Genomic DNA, 16570 nt, shown 5'->3' on the forward strand with positions numbered 1-16570 from the left:
GCATCCCCAGTGGTGCCAGTGCACTCTCTGGACTCACTGCACTGCATTGCCAGTGGTGCCAGTGCACTCTCTGCACTCACTGCAGTGCATCCCCGGTGGTGCCAGTGCACTATCTGGACTCATTGCAGTGCATCCCCAGTGGTGCCAGTGCACTCTCTGAGTCACTGCACTGCATTGCCAGTGGTGCCAGTGCACTCTCTGGACTCACTGCACTGCACCCCCACTGGTGCCAGTGCACTCTCTGGACTCACTGCACTGCATCCCCTGTGGGGCCAGTGCACTCTCTGGACTCAACTGCACTGCATCCCCAGTGGTGCCAGTGCACTATCTGGACTCACTGCACTGCATCCCCAGTGGTGCCAATGCACTCTCTGGACTCACTGCACTGCATCCCCAGTGGTGCCAGTGCACTTTCTGGACTCACTGCAGTGCATCCCCAGTGGTGCCAGTGCACTATCTGGACTCACTGCACTGCATCCCCAGTGGTGCCAGTGCACTCTCTGCACTCAGTGCACTGCATCCCCAGTGGTGCCAGTGCACTCTCTGGAGTCACTGCACTGCATCCCCAGTGGTGCCAGTGCACTCTCTGGAGTCACTGCAGTGCATCCCCAGTGGTGCCAGTGCACTCTCTGGACTCACTGCACTGCATCCCCAGTGGTGCCAGTGCACTCTCTGGACTCACCGGGGTGCATCCCCAGTGGTGCCAGTGCACTCTCTGGACTCACCGGGGTGCATCCCCAGTGGTGCCAGTGCACTTTCTGGACTCACTGCACTGCATCCCCAGTGGTGCCAGTGCACTCTCTGCACTTACTGCAGTGCATCCCCAGTGTTGCCAGTGCACTCTCTGGACTCACTGCACTGCATCACCAGTGGTGCCAGTACACTCTCTGGACTCACTGCAGTGAAACCCCGGTGGTGCCAGTGCACTCTCTGGACTCACTGCAGTGCATCCCCAGTGGTGCCAGTGCACTCTCTGGACTCACTGCAGTGCATCCCCAGTGGTGCCAGTGCACTCTCTGGAGTCACTGCACTGCATCCCCTGTTGTGCCAGTGCACTCTCTGGACTCACTGCACTGCATCACCAGTGGTGCCAGTGCACTCTCTGGACTCACTGCAGTGCATCACCAGTGGTGCCAGTGCACTCTCTGGACTCACTGCACTGCAACACCAGTGGTGCCAGTGCACTCTCTGGACTCACTGCAGTGCATCCCCAGTGGTGCAAGTGCAGTCTCTGGACTCACTGCAGTGCATCTCCAGTGGTGCCAGTGCACTCTCTGGACTCACTGCACTGCATCCCCAGTGGTGCCAGTGTACTCTCTGTAGTCACTGCGCTGCATTCCCAGTGGTGACAATGCACTCTCTGGACTCACTGCACTGCATCCCCAGTGGTGCCAGTGCACTCTCTGCACTCACTGCACTGCATCCCCTGTGGTGCCAGTGCACTCTCTGGAGTCACTGAAGTGCATCCCCAGTGGTGCCAGTGCACTCTCTGGACTCACTGCACTGCATCCCCAGTGGTGCCAGTGCACTCTCTGGACTCACGGCACTGCATCACCAGTGGAGCCAGTGCACTTTCTGGACTCACTGCAGTGCATCCCCAGTGGTGCCAGTGCACTCTCTGGACTCACTGCACTGCATCCCCAGGGGTGCCAGTGCACTCTCTGGCGTCACTGCAATGCATCCCCAGTGGTGCCTGTGCAGTCTCTGGACTCACTGCACTGCATCCCCAGTGATGCCAGTGCACTCTCTGGACTCACTGCACTGCATCCCCAGTGGTGCCAGTGCACTCTCTGGACTCACTGCACTGCATCCCCACTGGTGCCAGTACACTCTCTGGACTCACTGCACTGCATCCCCAGTGGTGCCAATGCACTCTCTGGACTCACTGCACTGCATCCCCAGTGGTGCCAGTGCACTCTCTGGACTCAATGCAGTCCATCACCAGTGGTGCCAGTGCACTCTCTGAGTCACTGCACTGCATTCCCAGTGGTGCCAGTGCACTCTCTGGACTCACTGCAGTGCATTCCCAGTGGTGCCAGTGCACTCTCTGTACTCACTGCACTGCATCCCCAGTGGTGCCAGTGCACTCTCTGGACTCACTGCAGTGCATTCCCAGTGGTGCCGGTGCAGTCTCTGCACTCACTGCAGTGCATCTCCAGTGGTGCCAGTGCACTCTCTGGACTCACTGCAGTGCAGCCCCTTAGGTGCCAGTGCACTCTCTGTACTCACTGCAGTGCATTCCCAGTGGTGCCAGTGCACTCTCTGGACTCCTTGCAGTGAATCCCCGGTGGTGCCAGTGCACTCTCTGCACTCACTGCACTGCATCCCCAGTGGTGCCAGTGCAGTCTCTGAACTCACTGCACTCCATCCACAGTGGTGCCTGTACACTCTCTGGACTCACTGCACTGCATCCCCAGTGGTGCCAGTGCACTCTCTGCACTCACTGCACTGCATCCCCAGTGGTGCCAGTGCACTCTCTGGACTCAATGCAGTCCATCCCCAGTGGTGCCAGTGCACTCTCTGAGTCACTGCACTGCATTCCCAGTGGTGCCAGTGCACTCTCTGGACTCACTGCAGTGCATTCCCAGTGGTGCCAGTGCACTCTCTGTACTCACTGCACTGCATCCCCAGTGGTGCCAGTGCACTCTCTGGACTCACTGCAGTGCATCCCCAGTGGTGCCAGTGCAGTCTCTGCACTCACTGCAGTGCATCTCCAGTGGTGCCAGTGCACTCTCTGGACTCACTGCAGTGCATCCCTACTGGTGCCAGTGCACTCTCTGGACTCACTGCAGTGCATCCCTACTGGTGCCAGTGCACTCTCTGGACTCACTGCACTGCCTCCCCAATGGTGACAGTGCACTCTCTGGACTCACTGCAATGCACCCCCAGTGGTGCCAGTGCACTCTCTGGACTCACTGCACTGCATCCCCTGTGGTGCCAGGGCACTCTGTGTACTCACTGCACTGCATCCCCAATGTTGCCAGTGCACTCTCTGGACTCAGTGCAGTGAATCCCCGGTGGTGCCAGTGCACTCTCTCGACTCACTGCACTGCATCCCCACTGGTGCCAGTGCACTCTCTGGACTCACTGCACTGCATCCCCAGTCGTGCCTGTGCAGTCTCTGGACTCACTGCAGTGCACCACTAGTGGTGCCAGTGCACTCTCTGGACTCACTGCAGTGCATCCCCAGTGGTGCAAGTGCAGTCTCTGGACTCACTGCAGTGCATCTCCAGTGGTGCCAGTGCACTCTCTGGACTTACTGCACTGCATCCCCAGTGATGCCAGTGCACTCTCTGGACTCACCGGGGTGCATTCCCAGTGGTGCCAGTGCACTCTCTGGACTCACTGCACTGCATCCCCAGTGGTGCCAGTGCAGTCTCTGGACTCACTGCACTCCATCCCCACTGGTGCCAGTACACTCTCTGGACTCACTGCACTGCATCCCCAGTGGTGCCAGTGCACTCTCTGGACTCACTGCACTGCATCCCCAGTGGTGCCAGTGCACTCTCTGGACTCACTGCAGTCCATCACCAGTGGTGCCAGTGCACTCTCTGAGTCACTGCACTGCATCCCCAGTGGTGCCCGTGCACTCTCTGGACTCACTGCAGTGCATCCCCAGTGGTGCCAGTGCACTCTCTGGACTCACTGCAGTGCAGCCCCAGTGGTGCCAGTGCACTCTCTGGACTCACTGCACTGCATCCCCAGTGGAGCCAGTGCACTCTCTGGACTCACTGCAGTGCAGCCCCAGTGGTGCCAGTGCACTCTCTGGACTCACTGCAGTGCAGCCCCTTAGGTGCCAGTGCACTCTCTGTACTCACTGCAGTGCATTCCCAGTGGTGCCAGTGCACTCTCTGGACTCCTTGCAGTGAATCCCCGGTGGTGCCAGTGCACTCTCTGCACTCACTGCACTGCATCCCCAGTGGTGCCAGTACACTCTCTGGAGTCACTGCAGTGTATCCCCAGTGGTGCCAGTGCACTCTCTGGAATCACTGAACTGCATCCCCAGTGGTGCCAGAGCACTCTCTGGACTCACTGCACTGCATCCCCAGTGGTGCCAGTGCACTCTCTGGACTCACTGCACTGCATTGCCAGTGGTGCCAGTGCACTCTCTGCACTCACTGCAGTGCATCCCCGGTGGTGCCAGTGCACTATCTGGACTCATTGCAGTGCATCCCCAGTGGTGCCAGTGCACTCTCTGAGTCACTGCACTGCATTGCCAGTGGTGCCAGTGCACTCTCTGGACTCACTGCACTGCACCCCCACTGGTGCCAGTGCACTCTCTGGACTCACTGCACTGCATCCCCTGTGGGGCCAGTGCACTCTCTGGACTCAACTGCACTGCATCCCCAGTGGTGCCAGTGCACTATCTGGACTCACTGCACTGCATCCCCAGTGGTGCCAATGCACTCTCTGGACTCACTGCACTGCATCCCCAGTGGTGCCAGTGCACTTTCTGGACTCACTGCAGTGCATCCCCAGTGGTGCCAGTGCACTATCTGGACTCACTGCACTGCATCCCCAGTGGTGCCAGTGCACTCTCTGCACTCAGTGCACTGCATCCCCAGTGGTGCCAGTGCACTCTCTGGAGTCACTGCACTGCATCCCCAGTGGTGCCAGTGCACTCTCTGGACTCACTGCACTGCATCCCCAGTGGTGCCAGTGCACTCTCTGGACTCACCGGGGTGCATCCCCAGTGGTGCCAGTGCACTCTCTGGACTCACCGGGGTGCATCCCCAGTGGTGCCAGTGCACTTTCTGGACTCACTGCACTGCATCCCCAGTGTTGCCAGTGCACTCTCTGCACTTACTGCAGTGCATCCCCAGTGTTGCCAGTGCACTCTCTGGACTCACTGCACTGCATCACCAGTGGTGCCAGTACACTCTCTGGACTCACTGCAGTGAAACCCCGGTGGTGCCAGTGCACTCTCTGGACTCACTGCAGTGCATCCCCAGTGGTGCCAGTGCACTCTCTGGACTCACTGCAGTGCATCCCCAGTGGTGCCAGTGCACTCTCTGGAGTCACTGCACTGCATCCCCTTTTGTGCCAGTGCACTCTCTGGACTCACTGCACTGCATCCCCAGTGGTGCCAGTGCACTCTCTGGACTCACTGCAGTGCATCACCAGTGGTGCCAGTGCACTCTCTGGACTCACTGCACTGCAACACCAGTGGTGCCAGTGCACTCTCTGGACTCACTGCAGTGCATCCCCAGTGGTGCAAGTGCAGTCTCTGGACTCACTGCAGTGCATCTCCAGTGGTGCCAGTGCACTCTCTGGACTCACTGCACTGCATCCCCAGTGGTGCCAGTGTACTCTCTGTAGTCACTGCGCTGCATTCCCAGTGGTGACAATGCACTCTCTGGACTCACTGCACTGCATCCCCAGTGGTGCCAGTGCACTCTCTGCACTCACTGCACTGCATCCCCTGTGGTGCCAGTGCACTCTCTGGAGTCACTGAAGTGCATCCCCAGTGGTGCCAGTGCACTCTCTGGACTCACTGCACTGCATCCCCAGTGGTGCCAGTGCACTCTCTGGACTCACGGCACTGCATCACCAGTGGAGCCAGTGCACTTTCTGGACTCACTGCAGTGCATCCCCAGTGGTGCCAGTGCACTCTCTGGACTCACTGCACTGCATCCCCAGGGGTGCCAGTGCACTCTCTGGCGTCACTGTAATGCATCCCCAGTGGTGCCTGTGCAGTCTCTGGACTCACTGCACTGCATCCCCAGTGATGCCAGTGCACTCTCTGGACTCACTGCACTGCATCCCCAGTGGTGCCAGTGCACTCTCTGGACTCACTGCACTGCATCCCCACTGGTGCCAGTACACTCTCTGGACTCACTGCACTGCATCCCCAGTGGTGCCAATGCACTCTCTGGACTCACTGCACTGCATCCCCAGTGGTGCCAGTGCACTCTCTGGACTCAATGCAGTCCATCACCAGTGGTGCCAGTGCACTCTCTGAGTCACTGCACTGCATTCCCAGTGGTGCCAGTGCACTCTCTGGACTCACTGCAGTGCATTCCCAGTGGTGCCAGTGCACTCTCTGTACTCACTGCACTGCATCCCCAGTGGTGCCAGTGCACTCTCTGGACTCACTGCAGTGCATTCCCAGTGGTGCCGGTGCAGTCTCTGCACTCACTGCAGTGCATCTCCAGTGGTGCCAGTGCACTCTCTGGACTCACTGCAGTGCAGCCCCTTAGGTGCCAGTGCACTCTCTGTACTCACTGCAGTGCATTCCCAGTGGTGCCAGTGCACTCTCTGGACTCCTTGCAGTGAATCCCCGGTGGTGCCAGTGCACTCTCTGCACTCACTGCACTGCATCCCCAGTGGTGCCAGTGCAGTCTCTGAACTCACTGCACTCCATCCCCAGTGGTGCCTGTACACTCTCTGGACTCACTGCACTGCATCCCCAGTGGTGCCAGTGCACTCTCTGCACTCACTGCACTGCATCCCCAGTGGTGCCAGTGCACTCTCTGGACTCAATGCAGTCCATCCCCAGTGGTGCCAGTGCACTCTCTGAGTCACTGCACTGCATTCCCAGTGGTGCCAGTGCACTCTCTGGACTCACTGCAGTGCATTCCCAGTGGTGCCAGTGCACTCTCTGGACTCACTGCACTGCATCCCCAGTGGTGCCAGTGCACTCTCTGGACTCACTGCAGTGCATCCCCAGTGGTGCCAGTGCAGTCTCTGCACTCACTGCAGTGCATCTCCAGTGGTGCCAGTGCACTCTCTGGACTCACTGCAGTGCATCCCTACTGGTGCCAGTGCACTCTCTGGACTCACTGCAGTGCATCCCTACTGGTGCCAGTGCACTCTCTGGACTCACTGCACTGCCTCCCCAATGGTGACAGTGCACTCTCTGGACTCACTGCAATGCACCCCCAGTGGTGCCAGTGCACTCTCTGGACTCACTGCACTGCATCCCCTGTGGTGCCAGGGCACTCTGTGTACTCACTGCACTGCATCCCCAATGTTGCCAGTGCACTCTCTGGACTCAGTGCAGTGAATCCCCGGTGGTGCCAGTGCACTCTCTCGACTCACTGCACTGCATCCCCACTGGTGCCAGTGCACTCTCTGGACTCACTGCACTGCATCCCCAGTCGTGCCTGTGCAGTCTCTGGACTCACTGCAGTGCACCACCAGTGGTGCCAGTGCACTCTCTGGACTCACTGCAGTGCATCCCCAGTGGTGCAAGTGCAGTCTCTGGACTCACTGCAGTGCATCTCCAGTGGTGCCAGTGCACTCTCTGGACTTACTGCACTGCATCCCCAGTGATGCCAGTGCACTCTCTGGACTCACCGGGGTGCATTCCCAGTGGTGCCAGTGCACTCTCTGGACTCACTGCACTGCATCCCCAGTGGTGCCAGTGCAGTCTCTGGACTCACTGCACTCCATCCCCACTGGTGCCAGTACACTCTCTGGACTCACTGCACTGCATCCCCAGTGGTGCCAGTGCACTCTCTGGACTCACTGCACTGCATCCCCAGTGGTGCCAGTGCACTCTCTGGACTCACTGCAGTCCATCACCAGTGGTGCCAGTGCACTCTCTGAGTCACTGCACTGCATCCCCAGTGGTGCCCGTGCACTCTCTGGACTCACTGCAGTGCATCCCCAGTGGTGCCAGTGCACTCTCTGGACTCACTGCAGTGCAGCCCCAGTGGTGCCAGTGCACTCTCTGGACTCACTGCACTGCATCCCCAGTGGAGCCAGTGCACTCTCTGGACTCACTGCAGTGCAGCCCCAGTGGTGCCAGTGCACTCTCTGGACTCACTGCAGTGCAGCCCCTTAGGTGCCAGTGCACTCTCTGGACTCACTGCAGTCCATCACCAGTGGTGCCCGTGCACTCTCTGAGTCACTGCACTGCATTCCCAGTGGTGCCAGTGCACTCTCTGGACTCACTGCAGTGCATTCCCAGTGGTGCCAGTGCACTCTCTGTACTCACTGCACTGCATCCCCAGTGGTGCCAGTGCACTCTCTGGACTCACTGCAGTGCATCCCCAGTGGTGCCAGTGCAGTCTCTGCACTCACTGCAGTGCATCTCCAGTGGTGCCAGTGCACTCTCTGGACTCACTGCAGTGCATCCCTACTGGTGCCAGTGCACTCTCTGGACTCACTGCAGTGCATCCCTACTGGTGCCAGTGCACTCTCTGGACTCACTGCACTGCCTCCCCAATGGTGACAGTGCACTCTCTGGACTCACTGCAATGCACCCCCAGTGGTGCCAGTGCACTCTCTGGACTCACTGCACTGCATCCCCTGTGGTGCCAGGGCACTCTGTGTACTCACTGCACTGCATCCCCAATGTTGCCAGTGCACTCTCTGGACTCAGTGCAGTGAATCCCCGGTGGTGCCAGTGCACTCTCTCGACTCACTGCACTGCATCCCCACTGGTGCCAGTGCACTCTCTGGACTCACTGCACTGCATCCCCAGTCGTGCCTGTGCAGTCTCTGGACTCACTGCAGTGCACCACCAGTGGTGCCAGTGCACTCTCTGGACTCACTGCAGTGCATCCCCAGTGGTGCCTGTGCAGTCTCTGGACTCACTGCACTGCATCTCCAGTGGTGCCAGTGCACTCTCTGGACTTACTGCACTGCATCCCCAGTGATGCCAGTGCACTCTCTGGACTCACCGGGGTGCATTCCCAGTGGTGCCAGTGCACTCTCTGGACTCACTGCACTGCATCCCCAGTGGTGCCAGTGCAGTCTCTGGACTCACTGCACTCCATCCCCACTGGTGCCAGTACACTCTCTGGACTCACTGCACTGCATCCCCAGTGGTGCCAGTGCACTCTCTGGACTCACTGCACTGCATCCCCAGTGGTGCCAGTGCACTCTCTGGACTCACTGCAGTCCATCACCAGTGGTGCCAGTGCACTCTCTGAGTCACTGCACTGCATCCCCAGTGGTGCCCGTGCACTCTCTGGACTCACTGCAGTGCATCCCCAGTGGTGCCAGTGCACTCTCTGGACTCACTGCAGTGCAGCCCCAGTGGTGCCAGTGCACTCTCTGGACTCACTGCACTGCATCCCCAGTGGAGCCAGTGCACTCTCTGGACTCACTGCAGTGCATCCCCAGTGGTGCCAGTGCACTCTCTGGACTCCTTGCAGTGAATCCCCGGTGGTGCCAGTGCACTCTCTGCACTCACTGCACTGCATCCCCAGTGGTGCCAGTGCAGTCTCTGAACTCACTGCACTCCATCCCCAGTGGTGCCTGTACACTCTCTGGACTCACTGCACTGCATCCCCAGTGGTGCCAGTGCACTCTCTGCACTCACTGCCCTGCATCCCCAGTGGTGCCAGTGCACTCTCTGGACTCAATGCAGTCCATCCCCAGTGGTGCCAGTGCACTCTCTGAGTCACTGCACTGCATTCCCAGTGGTGCCAGTGCACTCTCTGGACTCACTGCAGTGCATTCCCAGTGGTGCCAGTGCACTCTCTGTACTCACTGCACTGCATCCCCAGTGGTGCCAGTGCACTCTCTGGACTCACTGCAGTGCATCCCCAGTGGTGCCAGTGCAGTCTCTGCACTCACTGCAGTGCATCTCCAGTGGTGCCAGTGCACTCTCTGGACTCACTGCAGTGCATCCCTACTGGTGCCAGTGCACTCTCTGGACTCACTGCAGTGCATCCCTACTGGTGCCAGTGCACTCTCTGGACTCACTGCACTGCCTCCCCAATGGTGACAGTGCACTCTCTGGACTCACTGCAATGCACCCCCAGTGGTGCCAGTGCACTCTCTGGACTCACTGCACTGCATCCCCTGTGGTGCCAGGGCACTCTGTGTACTCACTGCACTGCATCCCCAATGTTGCCAGTGCACTCTCTGGACTCAGTGCAGTGAATCCCCGGTGGTGCCAGTGCACTCTCTCGACTCACTGCACTGCATCCCCACTGGTGCCAGTGCACTCTCTGGACTCACTGCACTGCATCCCTAGTCGTGCCTGTGCAGTCTCTGGACTCACTGCAGTGCACCACCAGTGGTGCCAGTGCACTCTCTGGACTCACTGCAGTGCATCCCCAGTGGTGCAAGTGCAGTCTCTGGACTCACTGCAGTGCATCTCCAGTGGTGCCAGTGCACTCTCTGGACTTACTGCACTGCATCCCCAGTGATGCCAGTGCACTCTCTGGACTCACCGGGGTGCATTCCCAGTGGTGCCAGTGCACTCTCTGGACTCACTGCACTGCATCCCCAGTGGTGCCAGTGCAGTCTCTGGACTCACTGCACTCCATCCCCACTGGTGCCAGTACACTCTCTGGACTCACTGCACTGCATCCCCAGTGGTGCCAGTGCACTCTCTGGACTCACTGCACTGCATCCCCAGTGGTGCCAGTGCACTCTCTGGACTCACTGCAGTCCATCACCAGTGGTGCCAGTGCACTCTCTGAGTCACTGCACTGCATCCCCAGTGGTGCCCGTGCACTCTCTGGACTCACTGCAGTGCATCCCCAGTGGTGCCAGTGCACTCTCTGGACTCACTGCAGTGCAGCCCCAGTGGTGCCAGTGCACTCTCTGGACTCACTGCACTGCATCCCCAGTGGAGCCAGTGCACTCTCTGGACTCACTGCAGTGCAGCCCCAGTGGTGCCAGTGCACTCTCTGGACTCACTGCAGTGCAGCCCCTTAGGTGCCAGTGCACTCTCTGTACTCACTGCAGTGCATTCCCAGTGGTGCCAGTGCACTCTCTGGACTCCTTGCAGTGAATCCCCGGTGGTGCCAGTGCACTCTCTGCACTCACTGCACTGCATCCCCAGTGGTGCCAGTGCAGTCTCTGAACTCACTGCACTCCATCACCAGTGGTGCCAGCACACTCTCTGGACTCACTGCACTGCATTCCCAGTGGTGCCAGTGCACTCTCTGGACTCACTGCGGTGCATCCCCAGTGGTGCCAGTGCACTCTCTGGACTCACTGCACTGCACCCCCACTTGTGCCAGTGCACTCTCTGGACTCACTGCAGTGCAGCCCCAGTGGTGCCAGTGAAATATCTGGACTCACTGCAGTGCACCCCCACTGGTGCCAGTGCACTCTCTGGACTCAGTGCACTGCATCCCCAGTGGTGCCAGTGCACTCTCTGGACTCAACTGCACTGCATCCCCAGTGGTGCCAGTGCACTCTCTGGACTCACTGCAGTGCATCCCCAGTGGTGCCAATGGACTCTCTGGACTCACTGCACTGCATCCCCAGTGGTGCCAGTGCACTCTCTGCACTCACTGCACTGCATCCCCAGTGGTGCCAGTGCACTCTCTGGAGTCACTGCACTGCATCCCCAGTGGTGCCAGTGCACTCTCTGGACTCACTGCAGTGCATCCCCAGTGGTGCCAGTGCACTCTCTGGACTCACTGCACTGCATCCCCAGTGGTGCCAGTGCACTCTCTGGACTCACCGGGGTGCATCCCCAGTGGTGCCAGTGCACTCTCTGGACTCACCGGGGTGCATCCCCAGTGGTGCCAGTGCACTTTCTGGACTCACTGCACTGCATCCCCAGTGTTGCCAGTGCACTCTCTGCACTTACTGCAGTGCATCCCCAGTGTTGCCAGTGCACTCTCTGGACTCACTGCACTGCATCACCAGTGGTGCCAGTACACTCTCTGGACTCACTGCAGTGAAACCCCGGTGGTGCCAGTGCACTCTCTGGACTCACTGCAGTGCATCCCCAGTGGTGCCAGTGCACTCTCTGGAGTCACTGCACTGCATCCCCTGTTGTGTCAGTGCACTCTCTGGACTCACTGCACTGCATCCCCAGTGGTGCCAGTGCACTCTCTGGACTCACTGCAGTGCATCACCAGTGGTGCCAGTGCACTCTCTGGACTCACTGCACTGCAACACCAGTGGTGCCAGTGCACTCTCTGGACTCACTGCAGTGCATCCCCAGTGGTGCAAGTGCAGTCTCTGGACTCATTGCAGTGCATCTCCAGTGGTGCCAGTGCACTCTCTGGACTCACTGCACTGCATCCCCAGTGGTGCCAGTGTACTCTCTGTAGTCACTGCGCTGCATTACCAGTGGTGACAATGCACTCTCTGGACTCACTGCACTGCATCCCCAGTGGTGCCAGTGCACTCTCTGCACTCACTGCACTGCATCCCCTGTGGTGCCAGTGCACTCTCTGGAGTCACTGAAGTGCATCCCCAGTGGTGCCAGTGCACTCTCTGGACTCACTGCACTGCATCCCCAGTGGTGCCAGTGCACTCTCTGGACTCACGGCACTGCATCACCAGTGGAGCCAGTGCACTTTCTGGACTCACTGCAGTGCATCCCCAGTGGTGCCAGTGCACTCTCTGGACTCACTGCACTGCATCCCCAGGGGTGCCAGTGCACTCTCTGGCATCACTGCAATGCATCCCCAGTGGTGCCTGTGCAGTCTCTGGACTCACTGCACTGCATCCCCAGTGATGCCAGTGCACTCTCTGGACTCACTGCACTGCATCCCCAGTGGTGCCAGTGCACTCTCTGGACTCACTGCACTGCATCCCCACTGGTGCCAGTACACTCTCTGGACTCACTGCACTGCATCCCCAGTGGTGCCAATGCACTCTCTGGACTCACTGCACTGCATCCCCAGTGGTGCCAGTGCACTCTCTGGAGTCAATGCAGTCCATCACCAGTGGTGCCAGTGCACTCTCTGAGTCACTGCACTGCATTCCCAGTGGTGCCAGTGCACTCTCTGGACTCACTGCAGTGCATTCCCAGTGGTGCCAGTGCACTCTCTGTACTCACTGCACTGCATCCCCAGTGGTGCCAGTGCACTCTCTGGACTCACTGCAGTGCATTCCCAGTGGTGCCGGTGCAGTCTCTGCACTCACTGCAGTGCATCTCCAGTGGTGCCAGTGCACTCTCTGGACTCACTGCAGTGCAGCCCCTTAGGTGCCAGTGCACTCTCTGGAGTCACTGCAGTGCATCCCCAGTGGTGCCAGTGCACTCTCTGGACTCCTTGCAGTGAATCCCCGGTGGTGCCAGTGCACTCTCTGCACTCACTGCACTGCATCCCCAGTGGTGCCAGTGCAGTCTCTGAACTCACTGCACTCCATCCCCAGTGGTGCCAGTACACTCTCTGGACTCACTGCACTGCATCCCCAGTGGTGCCAGTGCACTCTCTGCACTCACTGCACTGCATCCCCAGTGGTGCCAGTGCACTCTCTGGACTCAATGCAGTCCATCACCAGTGGTGCCAGTGCACTCTCTGAGTCACTGCACTGCATTCCCAGTGGTGCCAGTGCACTCTCTGGACTCACTGCAGTGCATTCCCAGTGGTGCCAGTGCACTCTCTGTACTCACTGCACTGCATCCCCAGTGGTGCCAGTGCACTCTCTGGACTCACTGCAGTGCATTCCCAGTGGTGCCAGTGCAGTCTCTGCACTCACTGCAGTGCATCTCCAGTGGTGCCAGTGCACTCTCTGGACTCACTGCAGTGCATCCCTACTGGTGCCTGTGCACTCTCTGGACTCACTGCACTGCATCCCCAGTGGTGCCAGTGCACTCTCTGTAGTCACTGCGCTCCATTCCCAGTGGTGCCAGTGCACTCTCTGGACTCACTGCACTGCCTCCCCAATGGTGACAGTGCACTCTCTGGACTCAATGCAATGCACCCCCAGTGGTGCCAGTGCACTCTCTGGACTCACTGCACTGCATCCCCAGTGGTGCCAGTGCACTCTCTGCACTCACTGCACTGCATCCCCAGTGGTGCCAGTGCACTCTCTGGACTCAATGCAGTCCATCACCAGTGGTGCCAGTGCACTCTCTGAGTCACTGCACTGCATTCCCAGTGGTGCCAGTGCACTCTCTGGACTCACTGCAGTGCATTCCCAGTGGTGCCAGTGCACTCTCTGTACTCACTGCACTGCATCCCCAGTGGTGCCAGTGCACTCTCTGGACTCACTGCAGTGCATTCCCAGTGGTGCCAGTGCAGTCTCTGCACTCACTGCAGTGCATCTCCAGTGGTGCCAGTGCACTCTCTGGACTCACTGCAGTGCATCCCTACTGGTGCCTGTGCACTCTCTGGACTCACTGCACTGCATCCCCAGTGGTGCCAGTGCACTCTCTGTAGTCACTGCGCTCCATTCCCAGTGGTGCCAGTGCACTCTCTGGACTCACTGCACTGCCTCCCCAATGGTGACAGTGCACTCTCTGGACTCACTGCAATGCACCCCCAGTGGTGCCAGTGCACTCTCTGGACTCACTGCACTGCATCCCCTGTGGTGCCAGGGCACTCTGTGTACTCACTGCACTGCATCCCCAATGTTGCCAGTGCACTCTCTGGACTCAGTGCAGTGAATCCCCGGTGGTGCCAGTGCACTCTCTCGACTCACTGCACTGCATCCCCACTGGTGCCAGTGCACTCTCTGGACTCACTGCACTGCATCCCCAGTCGTGCCTGTGCAGTCTCTGGACTCACTGCAGTGCACCACCAGTGGTGCCAGTGCACTCTCTGGACTCACTGCAGTGCATCCCCAGTGGTGCAAGTGCAGTCTCTGGACTCACTGCAGTGCATCTCCAGTGGTGCCAGTGTACTCTCTGGACTTACTGCACTGCATCCCCAGTGATGCCAGTGCACTCTCTGGACTCACCGGGGTGCATTCCCAGTGGTGCCAGTGCACTCTCTGGACTCACTGCACTGCATCCCCAGTGGTGCCAGTGCACTCTCTGGACTCACTGCACTGCATCCCCAGTGGTGCCAGTGCACTCTCTGGACTCACTGCAGTCCATCACCAGTGGTGCCAGTGCACTCTCTGAGTCACTGCACTGCATCCCCAGTGGTGCCCGTGCACTCTCTGGACTCACTGCAGTGCATCCCCAGTGGTGCCAGTGCACTCTCTGGACTCACTGCAGTGCAGCCCCAGTGGTGCCAGTGCACTCTCTGGACTCACTGCACTGCATCCCCAGTGGAGCCAGTGCACTCTCTGGACTCACTGCAGTGCAGCCCCAGTGGTGCCAGTGCACTCTCTGGACTCACTGCAGTGCAGCCCCTTAGGTGCCAGTGCACTCTCTGTACTCACTGCAGTGCATTCCCAGTGGTGCCAGTGCACTCTCTGGACTCCTTGCAGTGAATCCCCGGTGGTGCCAGTGCACTCTCTGCACTCACTGCACTGCATCCCCAGTGGTGCCAGTGCAGTCTCTGAACTCACTGCACTCCATCCCCAGTGGTGCCAGTACACTCTCTGGACTCACTGCACTGCATTCCCAGTGGTGCCAGTGCACTCTCTGGACTCACTGCGGTGCATCCCCAGTGGTGCCAGTGCACTCTCTGGACTCACTGCACTGCACCCCCACTGGTGCCAGTGCACTCTCTGGACTCACTGCAGTGCAGCCCCAGTGGTGCCAGTGAAATATCTGGACTCACTGCAGTGCACCCCCACTGGTGCCAGTGCACTCTCTGGACTCAGTGCACTGCATCCCCAGTGGTGCCAGTGCACTCTCTGGACTCAACTGCACTGCATCCCCAGTGGTGCCAGTGCACTCTCTGGACTCACTGCACTGCATCCCCAGTGGTGCCAGTGCACTCTCTGCACTCACTGCACTGCATCCCCAGTGGTGCCAGTGCACTCTCTGGAGTCACTGCACTGCATCCCCAGTGGTGCCAGTGCACTCTCTGGACTCACTGCAGTGCATCCCCAGTGGTGCCAGTGCACTCTCTGGACTCACTGCACTGCATCCCCAGTGGTGCCAGTGCACTCTCTGGACTCACTGCAGTGCATCCCCAGTGGTGCCAGTGCACTCTCTGGACTCACCGGGGTGCATCCCCAGTGGTGCCAGTGCACTTTCTGGACTCACTGCACTGCATCCCCAGTGTTGCCAGTGCACTCTCTGCACTTACTGCAGTGCATCCCCAGTGTTGCCAGTGCACTCTCTGGACTCACTGCACTGCATCACCAGTGGTGCCAGTACACTCTCTGGACTCACTGCAGTGAAACCCCGGTGGTGCCAGTGCACTCTCTGGACTCACTGCAGTGCATCCCCAGTGGTGCCAGTGCACTCTCTGGAGTCACTGCACTGCATCCCCTGTTGTGTCAGTGCACTCTCTGGACTCACTGCACTGCATCCCCAGTGGTGCCAGTGCACTCTCTGGACTCACTGCAGTGCATCACCAGTGGTGCCAGTGCACTCTCTGGACTCACTGCACTGCAACACCAGTGGTGCCAGTGCACTCTCTGGACTCACTGCAGTGCATCCCCAGTGGTGCCAGTGCAGTCTCTGGACTCACTGCAGTGCATCTCCAGTGGTGCCAGTGCACTCTCTGGACTCACTGCACTGCATCCCCAGTGGTGCCAGTGTACTCTCTGTAGTCACTGCGCTGCATTCCCAGTGGTGACAATGCACTCTCTGGACTCACTGCACTGCATCCCCAGTGGTGCCAGTGCACTCTCTGCACTCACTGCACTGCATCCCCTGTGGTGCCAGTGCACTCTCTGGAGTCACTGAAGTGCATCCCCAGTGGTGCCAGTGCACTCTCTGGACTCACTGCACTGCATCCCCAGTGGAGCCAGTGCACTCTCTGGACTCACGGCACTGCATCACCAGTGGAGCCAGTGCACTTTCTGGACTCACTGCAGTGCATCCCCAGTGGTGCCAGTGCACTCT

This window comes from Anser brachyrhynchus, assembly GCF_964034855.1.
Source record: "Anser brachyrhynchus genome assembly, contig: SCAFFOLD_32, whole genome shotgun sequence".
Lineage (NCBI taxonomy): Eukaryota > Metazoa > Chordata > Aves > Anseriformes > Anatidae > Anser > Anser brachyrhynchus.